Raw genomic sequence first — 14,577 nt, forward strand, 5'->3', positions numbered from 1 at the left:
TCTTTTTTGAGGCTGAAAGTGCCCCCTCGGCTTATACTCGAGTCACCGCTGTCTGACTGCTCGATCAGCGTATCGAGCAGACAGACGGCGGACATTAAAATTTAAAAGCCGCGCCTCCTTCTCCGCCTCCGCCTGTGATAGGCGGAACACTGAATTTCCCAGCAGTCAGTGTTCCACCTATCACGGACATCCGCTCATTCTCATACTACGGACGAGTATGAGAGGATGTCCGTGATAGGCGGAACACAGGCTGCTGGGAAATTGAGTGTTCCGCCTATCACAGGCGGAGGCGGAATTTTGAATTGTAGAATGGCCGCCGAGAAGAGCGGCGATCCATCGGCACGGCACGGGACGGAGGAGGCACGGCACGGAGGAGGCACGGCACGGGACGGAGGAGGCACGGCACGGGTCGGAGGAGGCTCGGGACGACGGCGGCTCGGGACGGAGGCTTGGGACACAGGTAGGCTGGACACACACACAAGGCTGCACGGACACACACACACACACACACACACACACACACACACACACACACACACACAAGGCTGCACGGCACACACACACACACACACACACACACACACACACACACACACACACAGGGATGGATGGATGGATGGATACACACACACACACACAGGGATGGATGGATGGATGGATACACACACACACACACACACACACACACACACACACACACACAGGGATGGATGGATGGATGGATACACACACACACACACAGGGATGGATGGATGGATGGATACACACACACACACACACACAGGGATGGATGGATGGATGAATACACACACACACACACACACACACACACAGGGATGGATGGATGGATGGATGGATACACACACAGGGATGGATGGACGGACACACACACAGGGATGGATGGACACACAGGGATGGACGGACACACACACAGGGATGGACAGCCATGTCTCACCCTCGGCTTATACACGAGTCAATAAGTTTTCCAGTTTTTTGGGGGTAAATTGGGGGCCTCGGCTTATATTCGGGTCGGCCTATACTCGAGTATATACGGTACTGTATGTATATTTGTGTGTACATTTATGGACCTTGCTTTGTGCACTGGTTTGCAGTCATGTTGGGAAGGGGCATCCCCAATTTGTTTCCACAGAGTTGGGAACATGAAATTGTCCAAAATGTCAAGGTATGCTGATGCTTTAAGAGTTCCCTTTACTGGAATCAGGGGGCCAAGCCCAACCCCTGAAATACAACCCCACACCATAATCCCCCCTCCACCAAATGATTTGGACCAATGCACAAAGCAAGGTCCATTAAGACATGGATAAACAAGTTTGGGGTGAAGGAACTTGATTGGTCTGCACAGAGTCCTGAACTCAACGTGATAGAACACCTTTGGGATGAATTTAAATGCACTGATTCCTGTGTAAATGACACTGGCAGTGAAGGAGTTAACCACTAGGGGGCATCGTAGGGTTTAAGTGTGACGTTATGTTTTTTTTTTTATTGTATGGACGTGGCCTGGCATGTGACATCACTGCCCGTCTTTCCCTATAAAAGGGAACAGATGACCGGTGACAGCCACACTAGGAAGCACGGGGAGAGGTTTGTTTACACAGACCTCTCCTCATTCTTCAGCTCTGTGACCCGATCGCGGGACACCAGCGGCGATCGGGTCCGCTGGTACCGCGGCCATGGTCACGGAGCTCAGGACGTGCTTCCGACCCGCGGCTGGGCACTTAAAGAGCCACGTACAGGTACGTGATTGTGCCCAGCCATGCAATTCTGGAAACGTATATCGGCGTGAGGCGGTCCTTAAGTGGTTAACTTTAGTTAGTTTTTTCACACACTGTTTATATTGTTTTAATCGGTTTTTGTTTGTAATATGAGTTTCAGTTATATGTGAGGTTGTTTGTAAAAAATGTGCTCTGTCAGTAAATTTCCCAAGTTTTGTCAGTTGGCAACTCTGCTCCAAATATGCTTCTGCGTCAAGAATCGGTGTGCACAGTCTTGCCAAGTCACACTGAACTGTATAAAAATCCATCTTGAATGTATATGTATTAGGTTGAATAAGTTTAACCGGTTGCCGGCTGGCTCGCGCCGATATACGCCGGCAGAAGGGCGCGTACAGGCATATTAACGTACCTGTATGTTGCCCTTTAAGAAGTGGTTTGCGGGCACGCGCCCACCATGAGCTCTGTGAGTGTGATCGAGGGTCCCACAGACTTGATGTCTGCGGGGATACCCACGATTGTCTCACGTAGAGGAAGAACAGCATTTCTCTGTTCTGCCTAGTGACACTGACACTGATCACAGCTCCTTGTAATTGGAAGTGGTGTTCAGTGTCGTGTCACACATAGCCCCTCCCACCCACAGTTAGAATCACCCCCTAGGACACACTTAACCCCTACAGTGCCACCTAGTGGTTAACTCCTTCACTGCCAGTCACATTTACACAGTAATCAATGTATTTTTAATCGCAATGATCGCTGTATAAATATGAATGGTCCCAAAATAGCACCAAAAGTGTCCGATCTGTCCACCATAATGTCACAGTCACAATAAAAATTGCTGATCACTGCCTTTACTAGTATAAAAAAAAAAATGCCATAAAACTATCCCTTATTTTGTAAACATTATAACTTTTATGCAAGCCAATCAATAAACGCTTATTGCTTTTTTTTTTTTTTTTACCAATATTATGTAGAAGAATACGTATCAGCCTAAACTGAGGACAATTTTTTTTATATATTTTTTGGGGATATTTATTATAGCAAAAAGTAAAAACTAACGCATTTCTTTTCAAAATTGTCACTATTTTTCTGTTTATAGCGCAAAAAATAATAACTGCAGAGGTGATCAAATACCACCAAAAGAAAGCTCTATTTTTGGGGAAAAAGGATTTTATTTTGGAGCCATGTCGCATGACCGCGCAATTGTCAGTTAAAGTGGCGCAGTGCTCAATCGCAAAAAGTGCTCTGGTCTTTTGCCAGCCAAATGGTCCACGGCTTAAGCGGTTAATAAATACTGCATGCAGGAAAATGTAGGCTCATATTGTTTTACTTTTCTATTGAATAAACCTAACAAGATAAGCATGCCATACAGAAGTCAATATAATGTATGCAATTTTCAGAATGAAGCAATTAGTTCTGACATATGCAATAATTCTTCTTTTCTATAAGCTTCATTTACTTATGCTGAATTTGGAATATTCTTCCTTGTTAAATCCAATTACATTCTGTGTATTGACAAAAGCCTGAAGGAGGATGGAAGTTCAGGCGAACAAACAGTTCCACAAATTAGCAACTCTACATCACAAAGAATCTTATTTCCAATACAGTGAACAGGTAGTGTAGTTCATTTAGCAGTTGACTTATACTGAGGGCTTTTTTCGGTAAGTGTTAAAGCGGGGTTCCACTGCCTCCGTTGATTTTTTTTTTTGAGGACATTTAAAAGCAATTTCTGGTTTAAATAAGTTACTCACATGTTCCGTTTTTTATTCGTTTGACTTTCTTTTTTCTCTGTTAAAGACATCTTTTAAAAAATGAGACCCATCGCTTTCATCTTGCCTGTGGGCATGTGAAGCCCACAGGCATTCTCTTCCTGGATTCTCTGACGTGGATCTCCCAGCATGCAGCAGCCGTTGTAGTTACGATCTCTTGCATGCGCAGTAAGTAATATCGGAGCGCCGTCAACAGCTTAGGTTGCCATCACAATGGGCGGCGTCATGGGAAGTCCCACCCCATTGTGATGGCAACTGAGATAAACTAATCCAAGAAGAAATTGCCGCACAGACTCCTGGGAACAATCAGAAAAGATCCCAGGAAATTGTGCGGTCCGAGAAAATGACGAGCTAGCCACAAACCATGCCCATATCCGCAATCCCCAGATTAAGGAAGTGGGGAAATGAAAAAGAAAAAACAAGGTACAGTTAAAATAAAAATAAAATAATGTTCCGTTTTATAATTAGAACAGCTGTTTATTCAATCTGAGCTATTGTGTATAAATCAGGTGGAGCTCCACTTTAAGAAAGAGAGTACCAGTTTGTTTATCCAGTTAGTGAGATTTTAAAAAAATATATGGTTTTGTTCCCTCTGCTGTACATATCATGCACTTACAAATCATTAGTCCCTGCTGAGGACTTTGTACTGGTAGCACAAATCTGGGCTGTCCCAAAAAATATTTCACAGCTCATTAGTCGGCAGGTTCTGGATGCTTTTGGTTTGCCAAATTTGGCTTTATAACAATTATTTCCTGTGTCCCATCCACACTGCAATGCAGTCTAGCGCTACGTTGCACCGTGTTGCAATAAAATGAAGACATGCTGCATTCTATCACAGCCCACCACCACCAATCGCACGGTGGTCATACACAGCAATGCAGTGGGCTGTACATTGCTGTGAATAAAATGTACATTTTGTAGACTTCAAAAAAAGTTTTTACAAAACAAAAACAAAATGGGAGCTGTGTGAATCGTCCACCACACTACCCCACCAGAAAGCTGTCACAGTGAGGAATCGCTGCATCAGCTCCCCATTGCTGTGTGAATACACCCAAAGAAATATACTATGAACAATATGTTGTGTAATTCAAAAAGAGCAGACTTTAGGACAATGTAAATATTGCTTTTTTCCATTTTTGCTTCTATAGTGGTAACTGGTTGAAAGAATTATTTAGAGTAAATTAGGGCAAACAAGATGTCACAACATTTCCTCTGTTTTATTCAAACGCATTCCAGTGATTGTAAATCATCTTCTTTTTTTTATAGTAGGCATGTTATATTTACCTGCTCTGCAATGGTTTTGCATGGACAGCCCCAATCCTCCTCTTCTAGGATCTCCTACCAGCGCTTCTGGCATCATCCCCTCATGCAAGTGCCCCCATAGGAAGCCCCTATGAGCTAATTGCTCTGAAAGACAAATAGAGAAGGAGACAAGGTGCGCCAATCTAAGTGCAGTATCAAGAACAACTTTAATAGGAATATGTCAAAGGTGGTCAAAGGGCTACTCCCAATTTCTCAATAAGACTAAGGCATGTAGACATATGTATAATGTCCATAGTGGAAGTCCGCGGCTGTTCACAGTGGAGCATCCCAGTGATGTAGAGAAAGACTGTCCAGTTGGTGAAGGAAGAGGTATTCAATGTGAACCCATCCTAATAGGGGAAATGTGCAAGGAGAACTATTGTTTGTTTTTGTTTAGCAGTAAGCTGCTTCTTTCAATTTGCCATTCCTTTACAGGCAGTCCTGGAGTTACAAACGCGTTAGGGACTGCCTGTTTGTTCTTAAGTCGGTTTTGTTCGTAATTCAGATGCACAGATGTTTTCCGACATAATTTTCCGATGTTTTCTGATGTTTTCCGCTGTTTTCCGATGTGCCTGCCAGCGCCGCCTACCGTTCATAAGTAAGAGTTGTTCGCAAGTCTGAGGTTCATAACTCGGGGACTCCCTGTATTGCTTGATAAGTAATAGAAGTTGTTAATATAGTCCAGAATAAAGGGTATGGGGCAAACCCTTCCACTTGGTGCAAGTTGTTAAGAGGCTTATAGGTTTGGAGAGGAAGTGTTGATATCTCCAGGTGTTGGGAAGGTGAAATCCTCACTTTCATCTCTATGGGATTTTGGGGCTGAGATGCTAGATTTAGTAAGCAATTGCCCAACCGATGTACTATTTGTATCTATCTCCTTTTTTCTCACATACTTAGCCAAGTACTTAGATTAGATGTCTACAACTTTTTATTTATGAGGTTCAAGTGATGTGCGGTTTTCTGCAAAAAAAATATATGTGTTAGAGATGAGTGATGAGATCTATAACATCTTCAATAAGATGTGTGTGAAAAACCTAAAAAATCTCTAGAGAGACTGTTTATCATTAGGGCAATACTGCATCTTAGCCAGGTGATTTTGACAATTTGTTTTACAACAGTGAAGATTAAATGTGTAATATCTGCTGGGTGCCAAAATAAATGAAACTAGGCAGATAAACTGTAAAAACACAAATTAATGCAGCTACGTGTCCAATAAAAACTGATTTAATGCAAAATGTTAGTGTTTGAATTTGACATGAGATCAGTGTCTTGCAAACTCCTTTACCGTAGAAATGGAGCTGAAAATATAAGTAGCATCTGTAGGAGCCAGTGTGGCATATGTCAGCATATTTGTCAGCAAGTATGCTGACAAACATATTAATGAGTGAAAGTGTCCTGTCAACAGGCTAGGTGTGGGAAGAAAATGCCCCAGTTTTCTTTAACCACTTGCCCACCGGCTCACACCGATATACATCGGCTCTCCTGCGCAAACTGATGTACCTGTACGTCTGTCCATAAAAGCAGGATAGTGGGGCCCACAGTCGCGGCAAGGAGAGGCAGAACGGGGAACTGCCTGTAAACAAGGCCTTTCCCTGTTCTGCCTAGTGACATGACAGGAATCTACTGCTCCCAGTGAGCCCACCCCCCTACAGTTAGAATACGCTGAGGGAACGCACTTAACCCCTTGATCGCCCCCCTAGTGTTAACCCCTTCTCTGCTAGTGTTGTTTTTACATTGATCAGTGTATTTTTATAGCACTGATCAATGTAATGATGGCACTGGTCCCCAAAAAGTGTAATTTGGGGTCAGATTTATCCACTGCAATGTTGCAGTCCCGCTAAAAATCGCAGATCACTGCCAAGTCCCTAAATCGATTCTGTAGTTTATAGACGCAATAGCTTTTGCACAAACCAATCAATATACGTCTATTGTGATTTTCTTTTTACCAAAAAAATGTAGAAGAATATATATCAGCCTAAACCGATTTATAAATAATTTTTTTTGGATATGTATTATAGCAGAAAGTAAAATATATATATATTTTTTTCAAAATGTATGCTTTTTTTGTTTATAGCACAAAAAAATAAAAACTGCAGAAGTGATCAAATACCACCAACAGAAAGCTCTATTTGTGGGAAAAAAAGGATGTCAATTTTGTTTGGGTACAGTGTCCCATGACCACGCAATTGTCAGCTAACGCGATGCGTGGCCGTATCGCAAAAAATGCTCTGGTCATTAAGGGGGTAAAACCTTCCGGGGCTGAAGTGGTTTAAGGGTAAGTTTAGCTTTGTACACTTTTTTCCAGCTTCCTTATATAGCTTTTATGTACTTTTTTGCAAAAATATCAAAGATTTCAATTAAATCTACAGTCACTTACTTTTCCTAACCTTGCTTGTCCTAATCCATGTTTCCAGACATTTCCATTAGTAATGACTTTCTACCTGATCAGACTTTAGGTCATGACACAGGAAGCAGTTGACCAGCTGACCTCATTAGCACACACCCTGAATCATTTACCCACCCATCTCCAAGTACACTTTTTTTAACGAAATGCAATCAATCAGTGATCACCCTTCTTACTAAATAACGCTGTAGCTGTACGGTAGGTGCTTTAAGGAGTATAGGGCATGATGTAGGAGCTCATGGATGTGACTGCCAGCCCCGATGGCCGCCAGATACTCGTGATTGCTCCTGAGAACGGAGATCTGTCAATGTAAACAGACAGATCTCCATTCTGTCAGGGGTGAAGAGAGCGATCTGTTGTTCTTAATGCTTAGGAACAATGATCAGTCTCCTCACCCAGGCAGTCCCATCTCCCCACAGTTAGAATCACTCCCTAGTTAACACATTTAATCCCTTGATCACCCCTAGTGTTAACCCCTTCCCTACCAATGACATTTATACAGTAATCAGTGGCTATTTATAGCACTGATCACTGTATAAATGTCAATGGTCCCAAAATAGTGTTAAAAGTGTTCGATCTGTCCGCCGCAATGTTGCAGTCCTGATAAAGATTTCTGCCATTACTAGTACAAAAATAAATATCCCCTATTTTGTAGACACTATAACTTTTGTGCAAACCAATCAATATACGCTTATTGACAATTTTTTTTTTTTTTTTTTACCAAAAATATGTAGAAGAATACATATCAGCCTAAACTGAAGAAGAAATTTGTTTTTTTTTTCTATATTTTTGGGGGATATTTATTATAGCAAAAAGTAAAAAATATTGTAAAAAATATTGTTTATATAATATAAAGTAAAAAATATTGCTTTCTTTTTAAAATAGTCCATCATAGCGCAAAAAAAAAAAAATACTGCAGAGGTGATCAATCACCACCAAAAGAGAGCTATATATATAAATAGATATATCTATTTGTGGGAACAAAAGGACTTCAATTTTGTTTGGGTACAGTGCCGCACGACTGCGCAATTGTCATTTTAAGCGGCACAAAATAGCAAAAAATGGCCCAGTCAGAAAGGGGGTAAATTCTTCCGGGGCTGATGTGGTTAAATACATACTTTAACATTGTGTGGGAACTATGAGTCATCATTTGTTCTTTAGCCTTTCTTCTTTTTTTGAATACCCCATGTCCACTCAAATTGATTTATTCAAATTCAGTTTGAAATTTCAGAAGTAGTAATACCTTACCAGGAGATCAATAACTGGTAGGTGCCAATAAAACTAATATCAGTGTAGATAAGCAATTGCTAGTTGCTCAATATCTTTTTTTTTTTTTTCTGTACATAGTATAGCTTACAAACTAATATAAAAGATCAGTAGAAACAAACGGCAAACATCTGTTGTGCTGTTGTCAATGTGTAAGGCTGTAGGAGACCTCCCTTTATTCCTATCTTGGTGGCAAAACCATTTTAATCATAAAAATAATATTCCAAGTTACTCCTGGGCGAACAGTTAATATCATGTGCCCAATATTTGTTCAGACTACACCACATAGGGAAGTAAAAGAAAAACTAGACATGCTTCATAAAGAAGATATCACACTGTGATTAAATATCAATGCCCTTAGGCAGCATCTATAGTAAGGACATTTTAAATTGTAGCCTTGGGCCCAGAGATGTTACAGGCCCAGATATTCCCCTTACAATGCTATTGCACAATCCTATTATTCTTAAGAATTGGAATCCCTCACTTCAATGTGCTGCACTATATATATTTTTTTTTTCCATATCTGCTTCTTTTTTTCAGCCAAGTGTGCATCCCAGTGGAATAGAAAACAATATTCTGAGACAAATGAATGTGTCTGTAGAGGTACAGTTAAAGTATTTTTCGTCTAGTACAAGACTGGTATCTGCCCTCTCAAAGAATCCTTATGTTTAGTGTGCTGTGAACATATGGTAACCAACAATTAAAATTAATGTATGGCAAATAAAATATATTCATTCACTAATAATATACAGTATCTCACAAAAGTGAGATACACCCTTCACATTTTTGTAAGTATTTTGTTATATTTTTTCATGTGACAATACTAAAGAAATGACACTTTGCTACAATGTAAAGTAGTGAGTGTACAGCTTGTATAACATTATAAATTTGCTGTCCCCTCAAAATTACTCAACACACAGCCATTAATGTCTAAACAGCTGACAACAAAAGTGAGTACACCGATAAGTGAAAATGTCCACATTGGGCCCGATTAGCCATTTTCCCACCCCAGTGTCACGTGGCTTGTTAGCATCACAAGGTTTCAGGTGTGAATGGGGAGCAGGTGTGTTAAATTTGGTATTATCACTCTCACTCTCTCATACTGGTCATTGGAAGTTCAACATGGCACCTCATGGCAAAGAACTCTCTGAGGATCTGAAAAAAAAGAATTGTTGCGCTACATAAAGATGGCCTAGGCTATAAGAAGATTGCCAAGACCTTGAAACTGAGCTGCAGCATGGTGGCCAAGACCATACAGCTGCTTAAGAGGACAGGTTCCATGCAGAACAGGCCTTGCCATGATCGACCGAAGAAGTTGAGTGCACATGCTCATCGTCATATCCAGAGATTGTGTTTGGGAAATAGATGTATGAGTGCTGCCAGCATTGCTGCAGAGGTTGAAGGGGTGGGGGGGTTAGCCTCTTCTAAAGATGATGCACAAGAAAGCCCACAGTTTGCTAAAGACAAGCAGATGAAGGGCATGGATTACGGGAACCATGGATTACTGGAACTATGTCTTGTGGTCCGACGAGACTAAAGCCGCGTACACACGGGCGGACTGTATGGCCTACTTAGGCCGTCATACAATCCGACGGACAGTCCGTCATACTTTCGAATGAACGGACTTGACCACACACGGATGCACAAACAGTCCGTCGAAAGCTTGCGCGATGACGTGTACAGCACGTACAACGGGACTAGAAATAGGAAGTCCAATACACAGCAATGCACCCTTCCGCCGTGTAAATCCTTTCTGAGCATGCGCCATTCTTAGTCTGTCGAACTAGCCTACTCACGAGCGGATTGTCCGCTGAAACCAAAGTATGACGGACAGAATTTCGAAAAATCCGAAATACTTAGTACGCCAGGCTGCACGCTGAAAAAGTCCGCTGAAGCCCACACACGAGCGGACTGTCCGCTGAAATGTGTTTCGACGGATTAAGTAGGCCATACAGTCCGCCCGTGTGTACGCGGCATAAGATAAACTTATTTGATTCAGATGGGGTCAAGCGTGTGTGGCGGCAACCAGGTGAGGAGTACAAAGACAAGGGTGTCTTGCCTACAGTCAAGCATGGTGGTGGAAGTGTCATGGTCTGGGGCTGCATCATTGCTACCATCACTGGGGAGCTACAGTTCATTGAGGGAACCATGAATGCCAACATGTACTTCAGAGACTGGGCCATAGGGCAGAATTCCAACATAATGACCCCAAACATGCCTCCAAGCTGACCATTGCCTTGCTAAAGAAGCTGATAGTAAAGGTGATAAACCCTATTGATCATCTGTGGGGCATACTCAAACAGAAGGCGGAGGAGCGCAAGGTCTCTAATATCCACCTCAGTGATGTAGTCATGGAGGAGTGGAAGAAGACTCCAGTGGCAACCTGTGAAGGTCTGGTGAACTACATTCCCAAGAGGCTTAAGGCAGCACTGGGAAATAATGGTGGCCACACAAAATATTGACACTTTGGGCCCAATTTGGACATGTTCACTTAGGGGTGTACTCACTTTTGTTGCCAGCGGTTTAGACATTAATGGCTGGGTGGTGAGTAATTTTGAGGGGACAGCAAATTTACACTGTTATACAAGCTGAACACTCACTACTTTACATTGTAGCAAAGTTTAATTTCTTCAGTGTTGTCACATGATAAATAATATATATATTTACAAAAATGTGAGGGATGTACTTTTGTGAGATACTGTATTAGTATTTTGTTTTAGTTTTTTGTTTTAAATAAAAGTTACAACTGTCTACATTTACACAGTCCTAAATTCACATCATTCTGCAATGAAGATCCATGTCAGTCATAATAAACACCACCGAATGACCCACCCAAATAAAGGAAAACTGCCAACACAATCAGCTCCAATCACTCACTTAACACGGAGTGACATCTCCAGGTGTCTGGCATTAAGAGTAAACAAAAGGGCAGGGTCTCCTAAGTGATGTAATTGACCATATGGCCAGGAAGACATCACTGGTTGATAAGGACGCTGCAGATGCAGGCCCCAGCTATTTCCTTAACAACCATTAGGTTTTTCTACATAGCAGCAGTAGAAATCTGCTAATATACTGATGTTTGCCTCTTACCAAATAAGCAATAAGTCCAGTGCTCAGATGAATGCCGGAATAGACAAAGTTTCATTAGATCCTGTGTTTGGACCATCCCTAATTGTTACATATCACAAATGTTTACAGTAATCACCAGAACAATAGGCGAGAAGAAATCTACTCATGAGGACACACTGTTGTGGTGACAGTTGTCTAAGGGGACAACTGTCCAAGGGAGGGGAAATGAAATGAAGGGGGATAGGTTATAGCCATGTGCACACTGAAATATTTTGTTTCATAATTTCGTTTTTGTTTGAAAAATAAATTTATTTAGTTACTCCCGAAATTTGTTATTATTTATAAAATTTTATAAAAAAATGCATTAGTCCAATAATCTGAAATAATTAAGGTTAAATCTGTCATTGAAGGCTTATGGTGTCTGTCGAATGTTCTAAGAAGATTCCACGGAGCAGTTAAACTGTACGATGCTGCAATCGTACATTTCCGGTTGAATGTTCTGCCTACAAGCTATAGTAGAATTCTAATGTTGTATGACACTAATAATAATTATATTTATTAATTATTATTACTAGTCAACCAACATTAGAATTCTTCTATAGCCTATGGGCAGATCATTTCACCATAAATAGCCACTCGTGGCGACTGCTTCGTTGAATCTTCATGTCGAATCTTTTCTCTCTATGTCGAATAATTTTGGACTAATATAGTTAGGTTAGGCACATTCAACCTTTTCTGCTATTGTCTCTATAATGTCAAATCTTTTCTCTCTATGTCGAATCTTTTCTTTCTATGTAGAATAATCTTGAACTAATAGAGCTAAGGTTAGGCATATTCAACCACAGGTTTGATGGACACAGATCGCTATTGTCAGCGTCATGTCAAATCTCCTATCTATATTGAACTGTTGCCACAACGAAAACAAAGATAAACAAATGCTTTATGTTGGATATTTTGGTTTTCGGATTCTGCACGTTAGTTATCGTTTGTTAAAACTATAATTAAAAAAACGAAATTCGGACGAAAATGCATTCAGAAGAAAACAAATGCACATGTCTAATAGGTTATTCTATCCAAAACTAAAAATAAAAGTTTGCTATTTGCCCCACTATAGTTTGTTCCTTAATTTTCTTTACCTTACAATTTGAAATGGGCATAAACTAAAGTTTTTCTCACTGACAAAGAGGGACATAGTGAGTTTTTTCCACATCGACATAGCATGTAGAAGCCAAGCTTCTAGATATTTTATCCTTTGTTGGGACAACAGCTTAGACTAAATTTAAATATGCCTTTTTTATAGGTGTGGTCCATTTGCATACCTCCCGAAGCCTGGGTGGAATACTCCCCAGAAGTTGCTAGGACATTGCTAAGTGTGGCCCAGTCATTACTGCTCACCTCCAACATCACAGTAGTGAGATTTCCTTTTGATTCAAGCTCCCTCACATGCTCTTTCTCTTCCCTGATGCAGTAGCTCTGAGCTTGTTTTTGAGAGCTCACTTATGTGATGAAGGTGGTGAGCAGTAAGGAATAGGCCTCAATAAGCAATGCCCTAGCAACGTCCTATGAGTATTCCAGTCAAGCTTTAGGAGGTACATAAATTACCTACACCTATATCAGGGGCAATATTCAACTGGAATCAAAGCTGTACAGTTTATAGTTACCTACAGCATAGGTCATTTTTAATTTTTTTTTGTAAAGGTGGACTAACCATTTAAAGCAACCCTGTCACTAAAATAAAACTTTAGAATAACAGTGTCTTTGTAAAGATGACATTGAACACTGAAATATCCTGCTGCTCATGCTGCTGATTCCCATAGTAGTGAGAAGAACCTGTCCTTTTAGGATTGAGCAAAATCCACTACTTCAAGAATTGTTCATTTCCAGGTCCTGCGCTGTAGGTCCTATTGCCAGTCTGTCATTGCTTGAAGCAAAAAGGACAATGAAACCAACCACTCAGAATGCTTTCAGATTTATTTAAGGATCTTCAACTGGAAAGGGTTCTCTCCATTAAGGTGGGAATTGGCAGTGCATGCAACAGAAGATGTATGCAATGTCTATTTTGCTTTGAGCCATTTATTCTACAGTTTCATTTTAGTAATTGTTTTTGCTTTAAAAGGAACAGTAATGTTCTTGCTCACTGTGAGACTATCAAGCGACAATTCCACACAAGATTTGGTGTCCTGTTCCAGGTTCTAACTGGTTTTATTTAAGTTTTAAATGTAACACTGTAGATGGGGTCCTACAAACGTTTTGGGAAGGAATTAGAGAACAATTCAGCAAAACTGGCTATTTAGTAGAAATAATGGCAGATTTATATCTACAAATGTGCTCCGGTGTCAGATCTTCCCTACAGATATCAGAATTGATAGTGACTACTGAAAGGTAATAACATGTAGCGGCTGATGGGTACAGAATGAAAAGGGACAATGAAAAATCTTCCTTGTAAATCAGGGTTGATCGAAGCTCAAAGAAGCTTAGAGTAGGATACACATATAAAATATTTGTTCTTGAACAAACTTAAATACAAAATAAAATGACAGTTTGCCGTTTCTTAGCTCTGCCCCACATCATGCTGTTATAAAAGTTTCTCAGCTGCTCACTTTACATTCTAGACCGCTTTCATGCAAGAACTGGTGGGGAATAAGAACTCCCTCCCACTGACATTCTTGTGCACTTGCCTGCCAGGTTCAAAGCCATAAATATCTTTTATGTTACCATAAATTAATCAGTTGGCTTATCTAATATTGATACAGTGATTCTGTTGTTCTCAGTGCTGCTAACATATAGGTCATTGTCTTATACTGTTACAGACAATTGGAAGCAGAGTTAAAATATCTTACACTTTTAGAGCATTTCATCAAGGGAATCTCCCAAGTGAGATATTGTTCTCAATTGTTATGATTCAGTATTATTGTCATTTTTTTCTACTGTATCTGAAATATTGATTACTGTGGATTTACACATTTATGTACTAGCACAGTCACATTATGATGTTTCATGTGCAGTGACCACAGAGTTGCTCTCTTTTTTTTTTTCC

The 14,577-nt window shown here is 40.7% G+C and overlaps 1 protein-coding gene across 5 annotated transcripts in view; it reads left to right on the forward strand.

Annotated features, from left to right (window-relative positions):
* AUTS2 (activator of transcription and developmental regulator AUTS2) overlaps positions 1 to 14,577 on the forward strand; it is a 1,910,865-nt gene that overhangs the window by 195,768 nt on the left and 1,700,520 nt on the right. The window lies entirely within an intron of this gene.

Source organism: Lithobates pipiens, unplaced genomic scaffold (assembly GCF_037356315.1).
Source record: "Lithobates pipiens isolate NorthernLeopardFrog02 unplaced genomic scaffold, aLitPip1_a1.2 Scaffold_16, whole genome shotgun sequence".
NCBI lineage: Eukaryota > Metazoa > Chordata > Amphibia > Anura > Ranidae > Lithobates > Lithobates pipiens.